The 25,016-nt window shown below is 38.1% G+C and overlaps 1 protein-coding gene and 1 non-coding gene across 2 annotated transcripts in view; one reads left to right on the top strand and one right to left on the bottom strand.

Annotated features, from left to right (window-relative positions):
* Window positions 1–7,750: 7,750 nt before the first annotated feature.
* LOC124080224 (U2 spliceosomal RNA) lies at window positions 7,751–7,941 on the bottom strand. Its single transcript, XR_006847634.1, has one exon. It is a non-coding gene; the product is annotated as a U2 spliceosomal RNA (small nuclear RNA).
* Window positions 7,942–14,803: 6,862 nt separating this feature from the next.
* Scrn1 (secernin 1) overlaps window positions 14,804–25,016 on the top strand; it is a 63,466-nt gene continuing 53,253 nt past the window's right edge. The window contains exon 1 of the mRNA XM_046426043.2: window positions 14,804–14,978. The gene's annotated coding sequence lies outside the window, so the exon portion shown is untranslated. The remainder of the gene's footprint in view (window positions 14,979–25,016) is intronic.

Genomic DNA, 25,016 nt, shown 5'->3' with positions numbered 1-25,016 from the left:
TGGGTTTGTGAAAATTCTTGGGTTTTGTTTTATGGTTTTGTTTTGTTTTGTTTTTTTCTTTGCAGTACTGGGCCTTGTGCATGCTAGGCAAATGCTCTACCACTGAGCTACATCCATAGCTGTTTTCTTTTGTAATTTTATTTTGAGACAGAGTCTCACTGAATTGCCCAGGTTAGCTTTAAATTTGTGATCTTTGTGTTTTAGCCTCCTGAGCTGCTGTGATTACAGGTTGTAAGCCACCAAGTCAGGCATGAAAAAATTCTTAAAGAAGCAATCTCTTCAGCAGCTTTATTAATTTTCTTCTCTTTTTCCTTTTTTTTTTTTTTTTTTTTTTGGTGCTGGGGATTAAACTCAGGGCCTCGTGCATGCTAAGCACATTCTATATCACAGGGCTACACCCCCATTCCCTCTTAGTTGTCATTCTGGGGTTTATGTCTAAATAAGTGACGAAGATGGATAGGTAGTAGAAGGAGAGGGGTACAGTGACACTTAGAGTGTGGTTCTGATTATCTGCTTTGCTTAGGTATATATTTGTCAGCCATGTTTTAAGTTGTTTTGAAGTTAGCATTAAACCTTGAGCATTAAGGGTGATAGTTGACTGAATTTTTAGCATTGGAGAATTTTGGGGGGAGAGGAGAAGATGGTTATTGTTTTGGTTTGAGATTTTATTGTATTTATAATATGTGGACATTATGATGATTCATGCCTAGTGCGTAAATGAGTGCTATAAAATGTCTTATATGATGAATTGAAATGTTGGGTAGCCATAAAACTTAAAAAAAAAAAAGAGAGATTTCTGGTTCAGATGAAGCAATCAGCCATGTTGATCTTTTTATGTGTAAATGAATTTGTACTTTCCTTCTTATTCATGATGCAGGATATTACTTACATCCGTAATGCTATTTACATATCTGCATGCTGTCCTCCCCCTATGAATTGAGGGTGGGTGACTTCTTAGTGCTTGGAAATTGCAAGAAGAGAAGGAATTTGATGTCTTGTTATGGGGAAAAAAATATTTCTCTCACCTTTTTATTAAAAAAGCTAATTAGCATTGTCATAATTACCTGGAAAAAATTTAAAAGAACTACTTTTTTCTCAGAGAAGCAGAGCACTTGAACACAAGTTTTTAATTTTGTTTTGTTTTTTGTTTCTTGTTCACTTTAATTGGAATCAAAATCTAAAATGTCAAACATGATTATTAATTCTTATGCCATTTGAAAACATTAGTATGATAGTACTTTTGTCTCTTAATATCTGTAGTTGTATTATTTTTAGGATTTTAGTATTTTTAGTACAAAAATCCCTATATTCTTTTTAGAAAAATTATTCTTTTTAATTATGTTACATGACAGAGGAATGTATTTTGACATATTATACATGTATGGAGTATAAGTTCCCATTCTTATGGTTGTACATGATAATCCACATATTCTTACATATGAATTTGGGGTCTTATTTGAAGGGAAATTATTTTGTCTCTGCTCTGGGGGTGTAGCTCAGTGGTAGAATGCTTGCCTATCATGTGTCATTTGATCCCCAGCACTGCAAATAAAATCAAATACTGTTTGTCTTTTTCATCTTTGCTTCTGCCACCTCCAGTTCCTTAAATCAGAGTGACTGTGGCAAGAGACCTTAGTAAACATTGGTTTCACAGCTCAGTCCTCAAATTCAAGGAAAGATGTACCTTATTTCCTAAGCTGGCAGTAATGTAGCAGTGATTTTTAGTTTAGGATATACCAGGATCATATAGGGTGTGTGAAAAATGCAGATTGCTGAACCCTCTCTCCAGAGATTCTGATTAATTCTTGGATCTGGCCTATGAATTTGCCTATAACGCACTTGCTAGTTGATCCTGATGCAGATAATTCAAAAACCATTTGAGAGATAATGTTAGTGGTTTCCTGCCCTTGAATATACAGTTTTCTTTATTTTTCTCTTCTATGAACATTCATTAAAAAAGCATTGTGCAATGAATTGTACCTAAAAATGAATATACATTCAAAAAGATAAATTGTATGGAGATGCTGTTTTCCCAGAGTAAGAATTTGGGAATTGAACTCAGGGGCACTCGACCACTGAGCCACATCCCCAACCCTTTTTGTATTTTATTTAGAGACAGGGTCTCACTGAGTTGCTTAGCACCTCACTTTTGCCGAGGCTGGCTTTGAACTCATGATCCCCCTGCCTCAGCCTCTTGAGCTTCTGGGATTATAGGAATGTGCCACTGTGTCTGGCCCAGAGTAAAAAAAAAAAAAAAAATCATGCAGTGAAAAGTTAGATGGTCAGTAAGTTTGAAAGGGAGCGGGGTAGAGAAAGAGAGAGAGAGAGAAACATGATGCTCAAAGAGTTTAGGATTTTGGAGCATTTGGATTTGGGATTTTTAGATTATGGTTGCTTAACCAGTAAAATCTATATAAACACTGTGAAATCCCAGAAAAACTAAGGTCCTAAAATACTTCTTGTCTCAAGCATTTGGATAAAGCATATTCAACCTACAGTATATACTGTGCATATACTATGTATATATAGTTTTGTACCAAAGATAGTAATTGAAATACTTTCTCTAGTATATAATTCCCCCTCTCTGAAAACTTGTCTTTAACATGCAGTTAAAATTCCTGTGTCCCTTTGGAGTCTATTATTCTGTACTTAGCTTACCTTTCTGTTTCACTCATAAGTAGAATTCTTAGTACAGGTAGTTCTTCATGTAAAACCAACGATACCCATACCCTTGCCTTAGCTTGAGTTTTACTGAAGAAATTGAATGGCTCATTTGGTATCTTTAGATTATTGATTATTGCTAAAAGAAGGGATAAAACCTGTTGGAAGATTCTGGCACCTGGATTCATTTGATGACCAGTTTTGTGTGTGTGTGTGTGTGTGCATGTGTGTGTGTGTGTGTGTGTGTCTTTTTTTGGTTACATTTTGTAAGGTATGTAGTCTCTCCCTTGCCAATGAACTGCTAATAAGCCTCCGGAATAAAAAAGATGACGCTCATGAGGGTGAGTCAGCCTGTCATCTATAAAGCCAATCTAAGTGCCTGCAGACTGGACTAACATCAATTTTGTTTTATATGATCTAAAAACAAGTGACATGACCTATTAGCTGAGGGTTTTCTCTAAAACTCCTTAATAAAGTGAGTGAGGTCCCCTTGGTCTCTAGTAGCAACTAAATTATATCCCACTTGGAGATTTCTGGGAATTAACAAGTCATTTCATTAATTGAAAATTCCACCCTGCAGTAGTATAAAGATTTTTTTTTCTCTAGTAAACAGTTGCAGTAAAAATAGATGTATGCACAACATAAATTGAGGTATTGAGGGATAGTTTTCATTATTATAAAGAATGAAGTAAGAGTCAGGAAACCCTTTGGGGCTTAGTTCCAATTTCTTAGACAGCATTTTCTCATTTATTTATTGTACTTACTCTGCCAGAGTGCATGTTATGTTATTTAACTCAACCTATATTTTATCTTTGGTTAGGAGATTAGGACATTATAATGTCTAACCACATACTGGTGGTTCTTTCCCATTATGATTGTTATCTCTTAGAATTGTTGCTAGCTATTTTTCTTCAGAAGACATTCTGTTTAAGACATTTCTGATTTTAAAGTGGTTCTTTAGTAGCTAAATTTAATTAAATCAGTAACCAAATTTATGTAGAGTAACCAAGAGAAACAGTAGTACAAACACAGGGAGATTTGCCTTTAAATAAGAGGCACCATTTTACTGACAGGAAAACAGAAAAGAACTTTAAAAAGATCTTGCAATAAAATTCGCAAAATTGAAATTGCCGATTTTCTCCAGAGAGTAATTTTCTCTCCTGCTGACTTCATCTCAATGATTCCTTCAGAATATTTACTTAAGTTTTTTCTTTTTTTGGTTACATTTTGTAAGGTATGTAGTCTCTCACGGGATGTCATGTACTCTTTTTTTTCCCCTTGCCACATCTAGTAGTAGCCAAGGTTTTCTGTTCTGTGTCATAATCTTTATATAAAATTAAGCAGCCTACACAAGTTAATTGATTCTTATATTAAGACTGAGCTGCAAATCAACTCTGCTCCTTGGATCTTTTTTGCTAATACTTTATTACTATAGCACTAACATCTTCAAGACTATTAACTCTGCCACCCACCAATTTTCTCTGAGCTGGGCATGTTCAATGGTTTTCTATTATTTGTTTTTGGGGGAGTGGATTTATTTTAGTTTTGTAAAGTTAATATGTAGTACAAAGATGCTTATGGTTTAATACATTTTAAGGTATCAGAACAATTAATTATAACACACTTTCATCACCTCAAAATGAAATCCCCATCTGCATTAGCAGCTATTCCCACTTTCACAGAATCCCCCCGTGTTAAGAAACCACTTTCTTCAATGGATTTGCCTATTTTGGATATATTCTAATAATGCTTAAAGCTGAATACTTTCTTGGTTTTCAGGGCAAAAATAAATAGATTATTCAATAAATTAATTTAACGATAAAATGATTCCACTTTTAGTTTTTATTTTATTTTTTAAAAAATATTTATTTTTTAGTTGTAGCTGGACATAATACCTTTATTTTATTCATATATTTTTATGTGGTGCTGGGGATCAAACCCAAGACCTCGCATGTGCAAGGCGAGTGCTCTACCACTGAGCCACAACCACAGCCCCCAAGTTTTTATTTTAATATGGTGGTACTATTTGAAATTCAAAAGGGAACTATGGACTTCAGCTTTAAGGAATGAATCACTCTACATATTTCAAAAGTCAAATCCTTTGCACATGTAAGCACTCAAATCAGTACAAGGGATATAATATGAATAGTAACAACCCAAGGCTAGGTTTAGGATTAATTGGTAGAAAAATCAATGAAAATGAAAGTAAGGAAAAATAAGGAACTGCAAAACTAAAATATTTCTGTATATCTACATTACTCCCAATTCTCGGAGTCGGGTAATTCAAATAAAATAATACCAGTTGTTTGGTGGTTTATGGGAAATAAAAGAGTGCTCACAACAAAATATTCTTTTTCTAGAGTTAGAGAAATTTCATAATTCTCTGAATATTGATTAAGCATTGTTTAATCAATCACTCAAAGCATGGGAGAAGTTTTCCTTTAACTGAACCCTAAATTCCTGCACCAGTTTAGACAGACTTTGTTTAGTTCTCCAAAGTACTTGAAAATAACTAATGGTAACTGCCATATTATGTTAAGTGAGAAGTGATATTAAAATTTCCTGTAAAAGAGGTTCAATTTGTACAATTCCTGATAAACTTTCATTTGCTAAAAATGGCAGCCAAACACCGTAACTGGCACATATCTGAAATCCCCTAGCAACTTGGGAGGCTGAGGCAGATTGCAAGGTCAAGGCCAGCCTTGGCAACTTAGCCAGATGCTGTCTCAAAATAAAAAATAAGAAGGATTGGGGATGCAACTCAGTGGTAAAGTGCCCTTGGGTTCAATCTCCAGTACCAAAAAAAAGTTTAAATTAAAATCATTTAAAATAAAAACAAAAATCAACAGTCTCAGATGTCACTAGAATTTTGAAATTTTTAAAAACAAGCCTTATTTTACAACTATACATAGCATGAGGCAGATTTTTTTCCACATGTGTAAACACTGTTTTTTTGTTTTGTTTTGTTTTAAATCAGGATAGGGGATGCAATACTTGCCTAGCATGAATGTTGCTCTGGGTTCAATACCTAGCAATGCCAAGAAAGAAATCATATATGCTCTTTGAGGATCACAAGACCAAGTCACAGCAATTCCTTTAAAATTAGCTAAAGCCATGAATGACTCCTAAAAGTATACCAAAGAGTGTAAAGCATAATAATAAACGTGTTTTTAAAACTAGGCTCAGAACATTTGTGAATTCTATCTTATTTAAAATTAATTAGGAGTCATTCATTGAAATGACATATTTTAATAATTGAACTTCTAAACCCATCATCTAATAATAATGGATAGGATTTTAAAATTCCTTTTGCTAAAATGCAATTCATGATTGTCTAAATTATATATCCAAAAGCTTGATGGATCATTTAAATTACATAATAATTTAAAAATAGATTTTAACAACTTAACAATCTCTTTGTGTTGCTGTACTCAATATGGGCAGTAATTCTGTAAATTGATTTGAGGGCATTTTAAAGGTCTGTTACTATGGTAACCAAAATCAGGAAAAAGAACCTCCTAAACATGGTTGTCAAAGGATGAAGACAGGTGGCTGACTAATCTTGACTAGTGCTTTTCTTCCTCATCTTTTCATGGCTTTACTGTCAGCTCCTTCTTTTGATTCTCATAAGATTACTCACAGGCAATTAGGAGGCTTTCTTACCCATATGTAAGTGTCTCCTTCACATAACATTGTGTCTAGTTCATCCCCAGGAGATTTGCTCAATGACAGATCTTTTTTTCTTCCTCCTACTATTATATGCTAAAAGAAGCATTAAGTGGAAAAACACCTCTGTATGCAATGTGCTAAAGGCATTTCTCAATTACACAAATGTATTTCAAGCTCCTCAAAATCAATGCATAGGGTTCTTTAGATGATCAATAATACTCTCTAGAAGAAAAGGCAAAATTATCATTAATAATTTTTTAAATGGTCTGGGTTTAGGTAACCCATATTTACAACCTTCTTTTAAACATGTTTACATTTCCCAATATGCTAGATCAATGTATTACCTATGCATAAGCCTTGTGTTACTCTGATAGCAATATATAATAAATACATGCATACACAGTTGGTCCTCTGCATCCTTGGGTTCTGCATCTTTGGTTTCAACCAAATGAAGATGGTAATTGTTTTTTTAGAACTTAGTACTGAGCATATACAGATCTTTTCTTGCCATTATTCCTTCAACAATGGAATAAGACAACTATTTACATAGCATTTATGTTATATTAAATATTATAGTCTAGATATAATTTAAAGTATAGGGGAGGGGCTGGGGTTGTGGCTCAGTGGTAGCGCACTTGCCTAGCACATGTGAGGAACTGGGTTAGATCCTGAGCACCAAGTAAAATAAATAAATAAATAAATATATATATATATATATATATATATATATATATATATATATATATATATATATAATAAAGTATAGGGAGGATGTGTATAGCAAACTCTCTGCCATTTTATTTTTTTAATCCTCACCTATTAACAAACCATTCTTAAACCCTGGAAGCTTGAAGTGGAAAAAAGACCACAAGAAAAGGAAAATGACAGAAAAAAGAGACATGAAGACAAGAAGGAAGCTAATAACCTGCTGGGGATGTGGCTCAAGAGGTAGCGCGCTTGGCTGGCATGCGCAGGGCTCTGGGTTCGATCCTCAGCACCAAATAAAAATGAAATAAAGATGTTGTGCCACTGTGTTAGAGTCTGTAAACAAGTCAGGATGGCGCCTGGCAAATGTTAGAGTCTGTAAACAAGTCCGGATGGCGCCTGGCATTTTGCCAGAGGGAGTGGTTTGTGAAGTAATGCCAGCGAGCCATTAAGTGTGGAGATTCCTTATTGGTTGACTGCTGTATCGAGTTTATGTTAGTTAGATAAGCTATGTGGAATAGTATAAATAACTCTGCTGTCCTACAATAAATGGCTCCCATTCCTGCTGTATCAATCTACACAAGTTGTTCGTCACCCCCCGGTTATTTTGCTGCAGCCGGACTGCGGCACCACCGAAAACTAAAAAATAAAGATTAAAAAAATTCTCTCTCTCTCTTAAAAAAACAAAACAAAACAAAAAAACCACAAGAGTGGGGTGAGGTGCATTATTCCTGGAGGTACTAAAATACCAGGTGGATGTATGGAACAGATAGAGAAAGCTCCTGTTACATCTCCTTGCTCCGAAAATCTATTTAATCTATTGTCCTCAGGTAGAGGTTGTATCAGATAGTAAACTGATAAAAACAGATACTATACTTGATCTTAGCCAAAAGACCAAGAAGGAATAGTATGCCATTTTAAATAAGGGATTTGAGACTCTGTAGATTTTGACATCTGTGGTGTGTTCTGGTACTAATTGCCCATGGATACTGAGGGATGGCTATATTACTTCTATACTTAAATTAATTTCCTGGCTTATCTCTGACTTCTTGAGAGGAAGAGCTATGGTATGCTTCTTAAAATCCATGTAGCAATAGTGCAATTCCTGGTCTAAGTGTTGAATAAACATTTCTTATTAAATTAGCATGTTGAAGAAGTTCCATAAGTAGACTATACATTTGTAATTCTTAAAATAATGGGTCTGAGTCTATATCAGAACAATTTGCTTCCATTTAGGGCATTAAAATTGGTGTTCCTAAACAGTGGAATGAAACAGGTCAAACTATCCTATCTATGTATATATGAATTTATCACAGTGAATTTCACCTTTATGTATATCTGTAATGCACTAATTTAAAAAAATCTACAGATAATTTGAAGAAAGACCAGTAGAATATAGGAAATGGAGGGTGGGGGAGGAAAAGGGAAAGTACTAGGGACTGAATTGGAGCAAATTAAATTCCATACTTGTATAATTATGCCAAATGAATTCCAAGATTATGCATAGCTACAATGCAATAAATAAATATTTTTAAAAAATGGTGTTCCTATACTTTCACACTAGCTATAAAGGAAAAACAGTCATGGGACTAGCTATGATGAATAACTAAGAGTTCCAGCAAAATATATGAAACTAGTATTATCAGATGTTGGACAACAGGCAAAGCAGGATTGTGAGTTAAGGCCAGCCATCACCCCAGCTGGAGGCAAAACCAAGGGAAACAAGCCAGGTGTGGTGGTGCACACCTGTTGTCCCACCTACTTAGGAGACTAAGGCAGAAGGATCTCTTGAGCTCAAGAATTTGAGACCAGCCTGGGTAGTATAGTGAGATTCGGTCTCAAAACACATGGATGCCAAAACAAAACACCCCAAACAGACGAACAAACAGAGCCCTGTTGTCAGGCTGAGTCGAAGAAATAAATAAAAGTTTAGGGAGATCAGCGCAGCTAGAACATGTGGGCAGGAGCCGGGAGAGAAGAAAACTAAACAGAGAAATAACTGACTAGTAACAACCTGTGGGTGCATATGGCTGGCCAGTGGCATTTATACACAATGGAGTATTACTCTGCATTAAAAAATGACAAAATCATAGAATTTGCAGGGAAATGGATGGCATTAGAGCAGATTATGCTAAGTGAAGCTAGCCAATCCCTAAAAAACAAATGCCAAATGTCTTCTTTGATATAAGGAGAGTAACTAAGATCAGAGTAGGGACGAAGAGCAGGAGAAGAAGATTAACATTTAACAGGGATGAGAGGTGGGAGGGAAAGGGAGAGAGAAGGGAAATTGCATGGAAATGGAAGGAGACCCTCAGGGTTATACAGTGGAGGGGGTAGAGAGAGAGGAGGGGAGGGGAGGGGAGAGGTGGGGAGGGGGGAGGGTGGAGGATGGGAAAGGCAGTGGAGCACAACAGACACTAGAATGGCAATATGTAAATCAATGGATGTGTAACTGATGTGATTCTGCAATCTGTGTTTGGGGTGAAGGTGGGAGTTCATAACCCACTTGAATCAAAGTGTGGAATATGATATGTCAAGAAATTTGTAATGTTTTGAACAACCAACAATAAAAAATTAAAAAAAAAGAAGAGTTTTCTGAAAAGATGAAACGTAATAAATAAGGCTTTACTGACCAAAAAAAAAAAAAAAAAGAAAAACTTCTGGGTAAAGAACAATTATTGGGAGCTATAAACCAAACAATTCCCGGAGCTCACACAAAACTGGGAAATGTTCAAATTTCTGTCAGCTAGAATCATTTTACTGATTATGTGGAACATTCATTCATTAGAGACCCTAAGCGTGTCATACTTTAGGAATAGGACTAAAGTAGCCGTAGAGTTAACGTTATAACTGTCCTAAACAGTTTATAAACAAGCTTCAAATGAATCCAGCTGATTCTTTAATATAAATAGATAGATATTAGTTGTCAATGAAACTTTATTTTATTTATTTATATGTGGTGCTGAGGATCAAACTCAGTGCCTCACACATGCCAGGCAAATGCTCAACCACTGAGCCACAACCCCAGATCCAGCTGATTCTTAAATAATTGACAACTAGAAAAAGTCTAACACCCTTTAAAATATTTAAAAAAAAACAACTTATCATTTACAACATAAAATTCACTAAGTCTGGCATCTAAATCACAAGATCGGTGAGGGAATAAAAACAGATTAAAAATTGATAGAGGGCTGGGGATGTGGCTCAAGCGGTAGCGCGCTTGCCTGGCATGCATGCAGCCCGGGTTCAATCCTCAGCACCACATAAAAACAAAGATGTTGTGTCCACCAATAACTAAAATAAATAAATAAATATTAAAAATTCTCTCTCTTTAAAAAAAAAATTGATAGAAGTTGGGCTGGCTCAGTGATGGAGTGCTTGCCTGGCATGTGTGAGGCACTGGATTTGATCCTCAGCATCACATAAAATAAATAAAGGTATTGCATTTATCTACCACTAAAAAAAGTCTTAAAAATTGACAGAAGTTATAAGATTAGCATATAAGGACTTTAAAACAACTATTAAAATAGTATAAATATGATCAGGTATTTAAAGGAAAGCACATATAATATGAGAAGAATGGGTAGCAAAAAAAGGACCAAATACAGCCACAGGGAATGAAAAGTATACTACTTCTATAAAAATCTCACTGATGCGTTCTATACCCAAAAGACTTAAAAACAGAATACTACAGGGACACATCAATATTTATAGCTAAACTGTGGAATGAACCTAGATGCCCTTCAATAGATGAATGGATAAAAAAAAATGTGGCATATATACACAATGGAATATTACTCAACAATAAAAGAAAATAAAATCATGGCATTTGCAGGTAAATGGATGGAGTTGAAGAAGATAATGTTAAGTGAAGTTAGCCAATCCCCAAAAAACAAATGCCGAATGTTTTCTTTGATATAAGGAGGCTGATTCATAGTGGAATAGGGAGTTGGAGCAGGGGAGGAATAGATGAACTTTAGATAGGGCAGAGGGGTTGGAGTAAGGGAAGGGGCATGGGGTTATTAATGATGGTGGATGGGCTGGGGATGTGGCTCAAGCCGTAGCGCACTTGCCTGGAATGCGTGTGGCCCGGGTTCGATCCTCAGCACCACATACAAACAAAGATGTTGTGTCCGCCGAAAATTAAAAAATAAATATTAAAATTCTCTCTCTCTCTCTCTCTCAAAAAAAAAATTAATGATGGTGGAATGTGATGATCATTATTATCCAAAGTACATGTATGAAGACAGGAATTGGTGTGAATATACTATGAATACAACCAAAGCTATGAAAAATTGTGCTCTATATATGTAATAAGAATTGTAATGCTTTCTGCTGTTGTCTCACGGATGATATTTATAGCATCTAAGATACTACAGAAGAAAAGACAACTAACTTGAATAAATACCAAGAGAAATTATTCAAAAGGAAGCAGAGAGAGAAAAAGGTATTGGGAAAAAAAAAAGGAGAACAGAACCTCAGTGATCTATGAGCAAATATCAAATATACGTGTAATTGGAATCCCTGAATTTGGTAGGAGATGGTGCAATGGATAAAATATTTGAAAAAATAATGGCCAAGCAATTGATGAAAATTGTAAGCCTGCAGATCCAAGAACTTCAATGAATCCTTAGAGTGATAAATATGGAAAAAAATCAAAATAATATCTCTCAGCAAAGCAGGAAAATGGTATTTATGTAAACTTTCTTTCAGAATAGCCACTTTCCATTAGTGTCAGGGAATTTTCTTCCATTCTTCCAGGGGTTTTTGTTTGTTTGTTTTTTGAATTGGGGATTGAACTCAGGGGTGCTCTACTACTGAGCTACATCCGTAGCCCTTTTTGTTTTTATTTTTTATTTTTTTTTAATATGTACTTTTTAGTTGTAGTTAGACACAATATCTTTATTTTATTTATTTTTATGTGGTGCTGAGGATCGAACCCTGGGGCCTCGCACATGCTAGGCGAGCACTCCACCGCTGAGCCACAATCCCAGTGCCCCTTTTTGTTTTTAAATTTGAGACAGGGTCTTGCTAAGCTGCTTAGGGTCTCACTAAGTTGCTGAGACTGGCATCAGGCTTGCAATCCTTCTTCCTCAGCCTCCAGAGTCACCTTATAGGTGTGCACCTGGCTATGCAAATACTTAACAGTGATCCAAAATGGGAAGAGGGATGATATATGAAGATATGCAGTTCTGATACTTTTTAAACCTATCAGGATTAAATATTTTAGGTTTTCCCAGTGACCTTATTTTCATTTTACTGTTTGTAAATAAATCCAGAATGTTTCTGTAGTTTTCTGTTTTTTTTTTCCCAGAGGGAGATTCTATGAGTATCCCTACATAACAATGCTTCTGTGCTGAAATCACCATTCTATCTATAGAAGAAATACTTGTACTTGCCTACTAGTGTGGAAATAAAACAGAAAACCTGGTATAATTTTACTTAAGTCTTTGAACATGGCTAGATGGAATATAAATGACTGTGTAATGATTGCATGTTATTGAATACAAGTTTTTCCTTGCAAGCTAGCTCACAAAACCTTATAATCTCCCTGTACCTAAAACCTCACATAATTGAGGCAAGTCATTAAAGCCCTAACTAATATTTCTTGAAGTTCTTCATAGTTTTTAGACTGTTCTGTTCCCTTATCTCTATTTGTATGGCTTGAATGGCAGAAGGCTCTCTGTCTCCTATTCAAATTCAGAAAAAGCTATCATGGCTGCTTAATCCATGTTAAGAATACCATGTAATAAGCCTCTTGGTGCAGAGCCTGGGGACTGTGGGGGCCTCTGTATCTTCTCTTCTTCTGCCTCAGTCTCTATAGACATGTGGGGAAACACGAATAGGCTTTAAAGATTTCAGGGAAGCAGGTATGTTGGTCATCCCCACTGTGTGGGTCCTAAGATCATGGCTGCCACCTAAAGATAGCATGATGTGCAGGTGCTGTCCTTTACATGAGAAATGACAACCAATGAACACAGAAAGTTATAGAATTGCATTTGCTTTTATAGTGATGGTGATTTATGGCATGCTTTTACACTTGATCTTAGCCAAAAGGCCGAGAAGCGATATGGCATGCTTTTAAACTAGACATTTAAAACAGTGACTGTCTGACTTTAATAGCAAGAGAAACAACTGAAGAGCTTGAAAAAATGCAAATTCCCTGGCTCCCACCCTAGAGACCCTGAATTCAAGACATCTGGGCCAGGCCCTAGGAATAAGACCTTTAGGCGTTTCCAATGCTGATTATTTACACTTAAAGTATTGCCATTTCCTTAGTTGGAGTAAATGAACAATTAAGACACTTTTGTGCTCTAAGAGTGTGAACCAATGCTTTATTCTGTATTATTTACACTCGTTTCCTCAGTTCTCTCCCACTGTCTTTTACTTGTGTTGCAAGTATTAAATGAGGGCACAACATTCAAAGCACATGGGAAAAAGTCTCCTTCCTTCCTTAGCAACCAGTCACCCAGCTCTCCTTCCTGGTGCTTCTACTATTACATTTCTTATGTATCCTTCCAATGATATTCTGTGCATTTGAAAACATAGGAGACAGCCTATGAATTTGAAAATAAAAGTACAGGCATATGATATTTTTCTTCTAACAAATGTTAAGACACACAATGTTCTATGTTCTTCACCTAGATTTTAAAAATTTTTTTCAAAAAAACCCTTCTGCTTAATATAGGTTGAAAATCTTTTTGTATCAGTACACAGAGAGCATCCTTAAAGAAAAAGAGACTTTTAAAAAGCCTGATAGCCTTCCATGCTATTGATGAGCTGTCATGTATTTGAACGGCCTTCTTTTCATGGACATTTGTTTCCAATCTTTGCTAGCTATGTACTGTTGCAATGGATGACCTTGCACTCATTTCACACCTGTTAGTATATCTCTAGGATAAATTCTAGAAGTGGAATAATTGGGTCAAAGACTATACATGAATTTGTTATTTTGAGAGATATTGCCAAATTGTTTTATACCATGAGGTATAAAACGTTTATTTTTACAAATCTGACAGGTAGAAAATGCTACTTTTTAGATTTGGTTTGCAGGTATGTGAAGTCGGATATCTTCTCATGCTACTGGGTGATATTGAATTCCTTTTCCTGTGAATTCTCTTTGTATCATTTTATATGGTCTTTTCTTATTAATTAATAAAAAAGGTAGTCTTGTTTTAGCAACAGATGGACTATCATGTCTTGACCACGACCTTGACCATCACACCTCCCCCCCCAAATTTATTAACCCCAGCATGGAATTCTGGCTTTGCTACTTGCTATGTGACCTTGGAATAGTTACTTCAACTCTTTGGGTCACAGTGTCCAAGTGCCAGGCTTAATAAAGTCTGCCGTTATCAAAATGGTTCTTTAAAACCAGGGAGTTGACTTGGGCAAGTCAAGCGGTTGCAGAACACATTTCTCCGCGGGGGAATTTTGCTTAGGCGCGGAGGCCAGGACGTAGCAACCAACCGCGGGGTCAGGGAGAGGCGCCGGGAAGAAGCTGTCTTATTAAAGCTCGGGTTTTTCCGTTCGATAGAGTTGTGACCAAGAAATCAAAATCAAGCAAAGAGGGAGCCACTTTGTGTAGCGTTATCTGGCCCCTCGGCCTCCCCTCCCGCTCTCTGGCCCCCTCCCCTTCCAGGTGGAGCTCTGCGCTCCAGCCCCCGCGAGCCAGACGTGGCGGGTGCGGCGGGGCCCTGGGGCCCAGAGCGCTGAGACGCTGAGGGTGGGCCTCGCGGTCACGTGATCCCGGCCAGCTGTTAGCAGGGGGCGGTGGGACTGAAAGCCCGGAGTCTAAGAAGGGGGAAGCGCCCGGCGGCCGCCTCCGACACTGCAGTTGCAGCTCCTGATGTCGCCGCAGTAATCCAGCCGCTGCGCAGTCTCTCCCTCACCGGTCACAGCACCGCATCGCAGGGCCGAGCCCGGATCCCGCCGCTCCGCAGGTGAGAGCCGCGGCGGGCCATGACTGGGAGCTCCGGGCCTTTGCAACGCTGTTTCCCTGGGCGGGTTTCACTCCATCCGCCATCGCAGTCCCCAGCGTCTGGTCGCCTGCCGCCGTAGGAGCCTGCAAGTAGTGCTACCCCGGGCCTATTGCCCTCCAGGGTTGGCTCAGACAGGCTGGGGAATCTTGGGGATGGGAAGAAAGGTGGCTTCGGCAAAGGGTCGGGGGTGACTTAGGTTTAGGGAATGCGGGGGCGAAGGAGAGAGACGCCCCACCCCGGGGTGCAGGCACTGCAGCCTGTTTGGAACCTGCCCCCCACCCCGCCCTCCGTACTCCAACCCTGTCCTTCCCTCCACCTGCCTTTAACTCATAACATCTCCCGGCTGCTCTTCCTGTTTTCTTTACCGGCAGCCAAGTTGCCACCCCCTGAATGTGTGACTGTGCTCCCCCCATTCCTCCACCGTTCGGGTGGCTGGCGGGATTCGGGGTTCCGAGCTCGCCCCGGCGCAGCGTAGGTGAAGGAGCGAGCCTGGCACCTTCTCGGAGCTAAGGCACCTGCCGCGCTGGCAGTCTGGCTGCGAACACGGCTGCGTGGCGAGGCCGCTGCCCTTGGCCCAGCTCTGCCCCCTGCGTCCACCCTGTCGGCTACAGCCCAAGGGTGTCCGGGTCTGTCTTCCAATTACGGGCTTGAGCGCGCTGTTGCTCTAGTCTAGGCTGGCCGCGCGCAGGACTTGACTCAACTTCCCCGCGAGCGGCACCCGGGCGTTCCTGGGGGTGCGAGAGGGGTCAGGGCAGGTTAACGTGCTGGCCTCAGGGCGCCTATGGGTGAAAGGCACTGGTGTGTTTCTGAGATGATTGTCCACCTCAGTTTATCGTTGGCTCTTCAGTTTGCTTTTTCTCCCTGGCACATCACTCACTCATTGAGGTCTGCAAAGCAAAAGAGAAGATTGAATTTTAGAGAATTGTCGAGAATTCGTATTTAGGGATTTAAAAATGCCCATTACACCCGTATGAATCTAAGGAAACTCTTATTTTCTGTGACTCAAAGCTGACTTGGTAGGATTTCATTAAGTGATATAGCTTTTCTGATTAGTATTAGCTTGCAGGTGTCTTGAATGAGGCTTGTGTCCAGTTTCTCCATGGTGATGGTGGTGGTGGTTGTGGTGGTGGGTGTCTACTGTGATCCACGCCTGACTTGAAGACGCATTACTTGCAGATGAAACCTCTGTTAATTCAAAATGGCAGCATGAAAAATCAGGCCAGGCGGGGAAGCAGCACAGACTACAGCCAACAGCAGCTGCCCCGTGACTTAAGCCTTGGTGAGGGAATCAAGGAGAGGGAAGGCTCTCTTGGGTATCAGGAAGTGATTCATGGAACTGGTTAGATTTTAGCGTGTAAGCATGGTCTTGGGGAGTAAGTGGGAAGTTTGGGGAGCTGCAGTTATTTCCCCTAACTTGTCAAAAGCTGGTTATAAAACCTATTCAGAATTAAGATTTTGATCTGATTTTCTTCAGGCTTAACTAAAGATAACTAAAGATGTCTGTTTGATGCACAATTTGGATGTTTTGAACGTACCAGCTGCTTTTAAAAGGAATGGATGTGTAGTGTAAACATAATCCAATAGTGCACACAACAAATACAAACAGCAAGTTTCATTAGAAGAGCTGATATAGCATGATGAGCAGGACCCAGGCACCAGAGAATGGCAAATTCTTGAAAGGTGACTCATTTTAGGACCCACCCCCTCTTTTTAAAATGCAGCTTTCCATTCCTTTTTCATTGCTGTGCTGCCAGCCATCTTGTCTTTTAGGAAGGAAGAGATGAAGGAGCAAGTGGGAAGATGAGGCTGAAGGTCAGGAGTGGCAGAGCTGGAGGCATCCTGAGCAGGCTTGTTGTGAACCCCCCTTTTATAATAGGGAAGCTGAAGCAGTGCAGATGGACCACCAAGGCCATATGGCTGGCAGCTGACCATAAGGACCCAAATCCAGGACCTCTTACTCTTGGTTTAGAGTTCCACATGGCACCTTTTAAAACCTGAGGGGAAAGGGCTCAGTGGCAAACACTGAGCAGTGGGGAACCAAACTGTCACCTGAATTTTAAAACTTGTAAGTAAAGGGACTATACCTTAGTTTCTTAATTCAAGCCCATTTAAATTCTTGAGCCATCTACTTCACATTCACATTTCTAGTGATGGGTCTGCAGCTGTAATTAACCAAAATCTTCAAGATAAGAAGTGAATTCTTTGATTAAAAAATTAGCTGTTTGTGGAGAACCATTAAGCCAATTTCTTTCTAAAAAAACCTGAAATGGGCTATATACCTAATTTTTTGAATATCCAATTTTAAGTAAAAGTAAGTAATAAGTCTATTTTAAAATAACTTTGAAGCTGTACTAAAGTCAGATGGTTTTTCTATAATTTGAATTCTTATAATTTGAATTTTCTGACTCATGAATCAGTAACTCCAGATCTGTGAAAGCAGAACTAGAAGTTGTGTGTGGGTTTGGGTTTGTGCAGTACTGGGGAGTGAATCCATGGCACACAACCACTGAATTATATTCTCAGGCCTTTTTATTTTGAGACAGGGTATTGGTAAATTAATAAGACTGTCTTAAACTTGTGACACTTCTGCTTCAGCCTCCTGAGTCATTGGGATTATAGGTGTGCACACTGCCTGGTAGTGTTTCTATACTTTTCATATTTTTCCTTTGGGGTGATCTTTTTCTTATTAATTGGGAAGAGCTCTTTATATATGAAGGAAAATATTTCTTTTTGATAGATATTACAAATGCATATCTTAGTATTTCGTTTAAAAGGTTTGTTCCTTAAGAAGTTTACACTATTTTACAATTAAGTCTTTAATATTTTCCTTTGTGAGTTGTTGGTTTTATTATTTATTTTTGCTTGCTTAGGTAGGTTTTTCCCTTTCTAAGAGTATTTAAGAAACATTTATTCAGATGTTTTATATTTTATAGCTTTATTTTGTAAAAATTAAAAAATTTTTAATTAGAGTAACTTATTTTGGATGGGAGTGAGTTCGTGACTGGGACAGATTTCTTCCCTTCTTTCTATCCCACAGAATCAATTATCCCAGCATTATATTCTTTTGTTTAGTACACCTTTCACCTCAAATTTGGCCTGCACTGTACACTAATTTCCCATGATTTATAGCTATATTTTTGGACTTTCTACTCTGTTAATCTAGTTTTGCCCACAGTATACAAGCTATCTTAATACTGAAATTTTGCAATGTAGTTTAATGCCATGTGGGGCTAATCATTTCTCATTTGGTTTTATTTCTGCAACTTGTTGGTTAATCCCACATATCTTTTGCAGATGAACTTTTTTTTTCTAATGCTGACGATTGAACTCAAGATCTTGAACATGCTAAGCATGTCCACTACCAGGGAGTTGCATGTCTAGCCCTCAAGATCACTTTTGCCATATTTTTTTGCAAAAGCTCTATTTGTGTGTTGATTGCTGCCGTATTGACTCTGCTAATTAACTTAAGGAAGACTGACACTTCTGTGTAATTGTTTCTTTCCAGCAAAGAACAGGAACATTTCCCTGCTATTCAGATCTTCCTTGTCCCTATAAAGACTTAGTTTTCTTCATTGAGGATTTGGGCATCTCTCCAGTAAATTTATCAGAAAGTTGGAAGACTCTAAGGAGAAGTACAAAACTCTAATGGTGGACTCAAGGAAAACTTACACTAAGGAAAAATACTTTCTGCTTTTGGCTGGATGGAGTTTGGGCAGCTTTGTTGTTAAGGGCATTTTGGAATCTGAATTCCCCTCTGAAATCCTTTCTTGTTATACAACCAGGCCACATTACTTCACCATTCTTAACCTCAGTGTTCTCATCTGTGAAGTGGAAATACTACCCATGTGATGGAGTTATTGTGAAGATTAAAAGATTATGCACATTTATTTATACATATTGTTTAGCAGTATAACATTAAACACATAGTGAACGCTGAATGTTCTAAGGTAAAATTTTAGATTGTATGATTATGTTTATGTTAGTTACCCCCATCAAATGAATGTATATATTCAGTCTTAATTCCACTCACAGGTCCAGTGGATCTCTGGAAATACTTTGCCAATTTAAAGGGAAGTTTGGGCTGGGGTTCTAGCTCAGGGGCAGTGTGCTTACCTAGTACGCTCTAAGGTCCTGAGTTCAATCCCCAGCCCCACATACATACCAAAAAAGTCTGGCTTGGGAAATAAACCAATGGAAGAGCCAGGAAATGTAGCAAAGAGTCATTGGAGTGAGGCAGAGCATCACCTACTCTGTGTCCCAGATAGATCAGCTGCTGCCCCTAGCACTTCCGCCTAGCCTGTGCTGAGTGGTGTTCCAGCCTCTTCCTCCACCCCCAGTCAGCCTGAGCCTTCTGTGCAGGGTTCTTCTCAGCAGCTCTTAGGCATGTGTGTGTTAGTCACATCTGCCTGTTGTTGCTTACTCAGAAACTCCTGATGTCATCACCCAGGGGTTGAAGTGACTGGACAGAATGGCAAGATGCCAGGAAAGGGGGGAATAGGGATGGGGGTTCCCAGCTCCAGCCTCAGCAGAAGCTGGGAGATGGTTCAGGGTGCCTCCTCTGTTCTTACTGATTATACATCTAACTTAAATCTCCCAGGGTCTAATCTACTCTCCTGAGGTGAGCAAGGTATCTTGAGAGCTCCCATAGACATTTCTTAATGATGTTTTAAGTCATTTAACTCCTCCTCTCTTGGTTATGTCCATGAGCACCACCTCTTCCCGATGACCTTGAAAACAGCCTGTTTCCCCTTGTGTTGAACACAGTGCTTGAACATGACTAGAGACTCAAAATACATGTTGGTAATTCATCTGACCTCTTAGAAATCCTAACTTAAATTATGTAGTAATCAAAAGCTCTCCAGAATATCTTTGTTTTCTCTCAAAGTGAACCCTTAGTGTATTTTTTTTATTGTAATTAGTAGTGCCTAGTGACCTGAAAGAATAAATGGAATGTCTTAAAGTGTTCTTCTTAGTCACTAAAATTATCAGATTAAAAAATAATTGAAAAAGCCAATAAAGTAATATGACCTTGCTGTAAAAATGTTTAAATTATGTAACCAGGCAAAGTGAAATTTAAAGTTTCTATTTCTATAACCTCATCCACACTCCCACTCCCAACTCTCAATTAGATGTTAATACTTTGAGTTTCTTGTCTGTCAACCTATCTATACATTGTCTAGTTACATAAATTACATGTACACACATATATGCTAATATGTTCATACGTATGTATATGGACTCCTTTTTGATAATAAAATGGGATAAATTTGCTCATGGCAAAACACAGCAAATAGCTTGAGCATTAATGGATCTTTACTAAGTGGTTTTTAATTTCATTCTGTTAAACATAAAGTAATCCTCTGGTTTTATACCGGCAGGATTTATATTTTATTACTTTATTTATTCTGTGGGGAATGGATGTTTAAGCTATATATTTTTTACAGCGACAGAGAGTAAACTTCCATTTTAAGAATGAATGGGAAGATTGTTTTAAAATCCCATTTCACAGAGTTAACAGGTACATATCAAATCACATTAAATGAAAGAGATCAGAATAGACAATGTGCGGTTTAGATGGGAGAGGAAAACAGATGGTGGGGAGAGGAAGGTCATAATTCAATGCACCCTTGCCAGATTAGTGGACACAATGGCAGCAATGTCAGAAATGAGAACAGAGGGAAATGAAAGGACCCTAGATGCAGCGCCCTTAGTAGTTCCCAAGGATTTCCCGCCAGGAATGCTTTTGGCAGCTAACCACAGGCTGCCTATTTTAAACACATATTTTTCTTTCTTTATTTCTAGGACTCTGCTCTTTAAGAACATGATCAAGGAACAAACTTTTCTTGAATGCACCTTTAATTTTTATGTTCTTTACATATTATCTTATATGCATGGTTGACATTATAGCCCCATTTTACAGATGAAGAACAACAGTACCCATAATGTACATCTCCCTGACTTTTTTAGCCCTCCTGTAGCTTCTTAGAGTAATTATTCTGACTGTATACTGTTTACCTATATCACTAATATGGTACAAGTGTTTTCTTTCTTCCCTCTTCCTTCATTCCTCTATTCTTTCATTCCTTCATTTCCTGTGAAAGATGGAAAACTATCTTCCTATCTGTCATATGCAGGGGAGCATCTTCCTTGCAATGAGCTTGATCTGACCATATTTTTCTAATTTGGCTGGCTTGAGTGAAAAATGAATCCTACTTAAGTTGCCTACTTCCTGCATTTAAAAAAAAATGTATCAGGGAGGAACGAATGTCACTCAGTTTCTCTCTGTTCCTTCACTTCAGAATCTCTTAAAGATCCCTTGCTTTCATGCAGCTTGCCTTTGTAAAACATGGAATCATATTTTAAGTGCACCCTCAGAGTGTAGGTAGAAGAGTACAGGAGGGAGTGGAGTTTTTGCAGGTGATCCTTGAATTCAGGTGTGCTCCAACATTGTATATGCACAGAATAATGAGACAGATATTTTTCAAGTATATAGAGACTGTGTTGTCATTGAGTATATACAAATTCATCAAAAATTCATTACATATTTTTCCCTAGCCAACTGTAATGACATTATTTAAAAAAACTATTTTTATTTGTTCTTTTTAGTTATACATGATAGTAGAGTCTATTTTGACCATGAAAAAATTTTGACATTGAAAAGGTGGGAAACATCATACAAAAATATTTTATTGGACTTGAAAAATACTTTGGAAAAGTAATAGCTACATATGAGTAGATAATAGATTTTGAAGTACAACATTTCATTGTATTATAGAAAACTCCATTTCCTTAGTTACTAGTCTGTCACATGAAACAACATTAAGTTAGGTATTTTGCTTAATTTATATTTCTCATTGTGGTCATATCTTGTAAATATGATATGAATATCATATCATTTTCAGAATCAGATGCGGAATCAGATGCGGCTAAAGGTAAATGTAGTTCATGTGCCTTGGTTGAGCTGTGGGATTTTCCTCCACCCCTAAGTCTCTGCCCTGTGCTAGGGCCATATTTATTCACTGCAGTGAATTGAATAATAGATTGTTATTTAAAAAAATATTTTTAGTTGTAGATGGACACAGAATCTTTATTTTATTTAGCCATATGTGGTGCTAAGGACTGAACTCAGTTCCTCATACATGCCGACAAGCGCTCTAGCACTGAGTCACAACCCCAGCCTGAATGATAGATTATTTTGACTGCAACTCTTCTGGGTTTTAAAAATATTTTTATTACAGATTCTTTCTTTTCATGTGAAAAATTTGAAAATGCTTGAATATATAGAGGTTAAGAAATTATTTATAAAACTATGATCCACTAATCTTATTATTACTATTCCTAATACTTTTGTTGCATTTTGTTGAAATTTTCTGTGGCATCTTTACAGATAACATGAATAAATTAAATGGTACCATATGTACATTTGTGTATCCTCTTTTCATTTCATTAGCTTTCTCCCATGTATTGATATATTTCCTAACTTCTCACAATATGTGTAAATAGCTCATTACATAACATAAATATATTTTTTATTCTTATGATTATGTAAGTGGGTATATGTGCAGTATGTGGAGGTATACTAACAGAGGTTCATTAAATTATCAAGAGTTATGGTCAAGTTGAGTAGTCACTGATGTCCTGGGATTTTGGCTTTTTAACTTTAAATAGAAAAATTTTCCTATTTTTAATCATCTAAATTATAGGATTTTGTTTGTTTGTTTGTTTGTATTTTTGTGGTCCTGGGGATTGAACCCAGGGCCTTATACTTGCTACGCAAAATTTTACCATTGAGCTATATCCCCATCCTTCAAACTGTAATTGTGGAATTAAATAACAAATTAGTTTGTGATTTTTTCTTTTTTGGTGGGGGGGAGTACCAGGGATTGAACTCAAGGGCACTCAACCACTGAGCCACATCCCCAGCCTGTTTTTTTAAAATTTATTTTTTAGTTGTAGTTGGACATAATACCTTTATTTATTTATTTTTATATGGTGCTGAAGACCGAACCCAGGGCCTCGTACATGCTAGGTGAGGGCTCTGCCGCTGAGCCACAACCCCAGCCCATCTCCAGCCTATTTTATATTTTATTTAGAGACAGGGTCTCATTAAATTGCTTAGTGCCTCGCCATTGCTGAGGCTGGCTTTGAACCTGCATTCCTCCTGCCCCAGCCTCCCAAGCCACTGGGTTTACAGGTGTGCACTACTATGCCCGGCTCAAAAAGGTATTCTTAAAGAGTTCAATGAGCACTGGGGTGTAGTTCAATATAGAGCATGCTCTTTGCAGGTGTATAGTCCTGGGTTCCATCCCTAGCACAAAAAAACAAAAACAAAACAACAACAAAAAACAAGGTTGAATGGGACTTTTATTCTTCAAAGTATTTAAATAACAATTAATCCAAAACTTCCTGATTGTCATGTAGTTTGATTTCCAGTTTTCAAGCCAAAGGGATGGAGGAAGCACAGTCATCTACAACTCTGTCAGACCAGAACACAACCCAAACCTTTCTCTTTCAAGTTAACCTGGGTCACGACTTCAGCCACTTCCATCTCTAAGACAGAGGGTATTGCTGCCAGTGCTGTGTCTGAATTCAGATAAAATTAAAAGGTTTCCTTAAAATAAGCTGATGGCCCTTGAGGTTGGTGGATATCTTAAGGGGATTTATTGGACTACTCTGTTTTGTTGTGTTGAAAGTTTCCACAGTGAACAAAAGAACCAGACAGATAAAATGAATAATACTTTTGAAAGACAAAGATGTTTAAGAACCCTATCTGTGGATATTACACACCAGATCAGAATCCCTTGGGTTTGTTGAAACTATCCTTTCTGTGATCTCAGCTTGGACCTGCTGAACAGAATCCCTGAGGAGGGGTGCCTAGGAATCTGCCATTTTAACAAGCCCCCCTAGACCACTCGACGCTTGGTCAGATCTCAATACCATGAACTGAACTGCAGACTGGGAGCGTTTTGTCCAAACTGGATTCTGCTGATCTTTTTCTCTCACCAAAGATGAAATATAGATACCATTCTTCCTTTCATTTGCTCAACAAACATATAGTGAGGTCTTGAACTGTGCCAGTCTCTGTGGGAGGTGCCTGGGAGGTAAGGATTTACATGGTTCTTGCCCTGGGGCACTTGTGGTTTGCTGAGCAGAGACAAATGTCTAAAACTTGAAGACAGAAAATGAAGCTAGAAAGAGAACTGGAGCTCTTCTTTTCCCCCTAGTGCACGAACACTCCCAAGCCCCACCAGAACCTCTCCCCATCCTTCCTAGCCCTACCTTCGTTCCTCAGTTATCTAAGTGGACAAGTTAAGCTGTCAGTGGACATTCTAGGAAAACATCCAGGACTGTCTCCAACCTTAAAATAATTTTAAACATTTTATGTGCTTTACATAAAGTTATCTATTACGGAAAGTTTCAAGCATCCACAAAAGTAAGGAGAAAAATAGAGTCAACCCTGTGTGCCACCGCCCAGCTCTAAAGGTTTTAATCTCCTAGCCAGTCTTGTTTGGTCTGTGCCCTTGCCCTGTCACCCGGTCACCCCACCCTGCATTATATCAGAGTCTTCCTCATGGGACCATTTCAGTGTGTGTCTTTTTAGGACATGGGCTCGTTCATAGAAATCATGTCCTGTCTAAAATATTAATCATCTGACAAATACCTAACCAACGTTCACATTACCCTCGCTGCCTTGACAAACTTTTGTACAGTTTGTTAAAATCAGGATCCAAATACTGCAATTGGTTGTTGTATCTCTTAAATAACTTGTTCTCTTGCTCTCCCCCCCACGCCCCCTGCTGTTTCTTATTTAATTGTTGTTGTTGAAGAAGCCAGCTTTGTTCTCTAGTTTCCTGTAGTCTTGATTTTGTTGAGAGCATCCCCTTGTGTCATCTGTAGTCTTTGATATCTGATAATTAGATCAAAAGATTTGAGCCTTTCAGTGCATTTCAGTTGTACTTTGGAATGTGAGTGTATCTGAGGATTTTGGGGCCAACTACT

This window comes from Marmota monax, unplaced genomic scaffold, assembly GCF_021218885.2.
Source record: "Marmota monax isolate L192 unplaced genomic scaffold, Marmota_monax_Labrador192_F-V1.1 WCK01_AAM20220418_F8-fsc00133, whole genome shotgun sequence".
NCBI classification, from domain to species: Eukaryota; Metazoa; Chordata; class Mammalia; order Rodentia; family Sciuridae; genus Marmota; species Marmota monax.
Note: the sequence above shows the minus strand (reverse complement) of the source record. Positions and strands in the feature narration are given on the sequence as shown.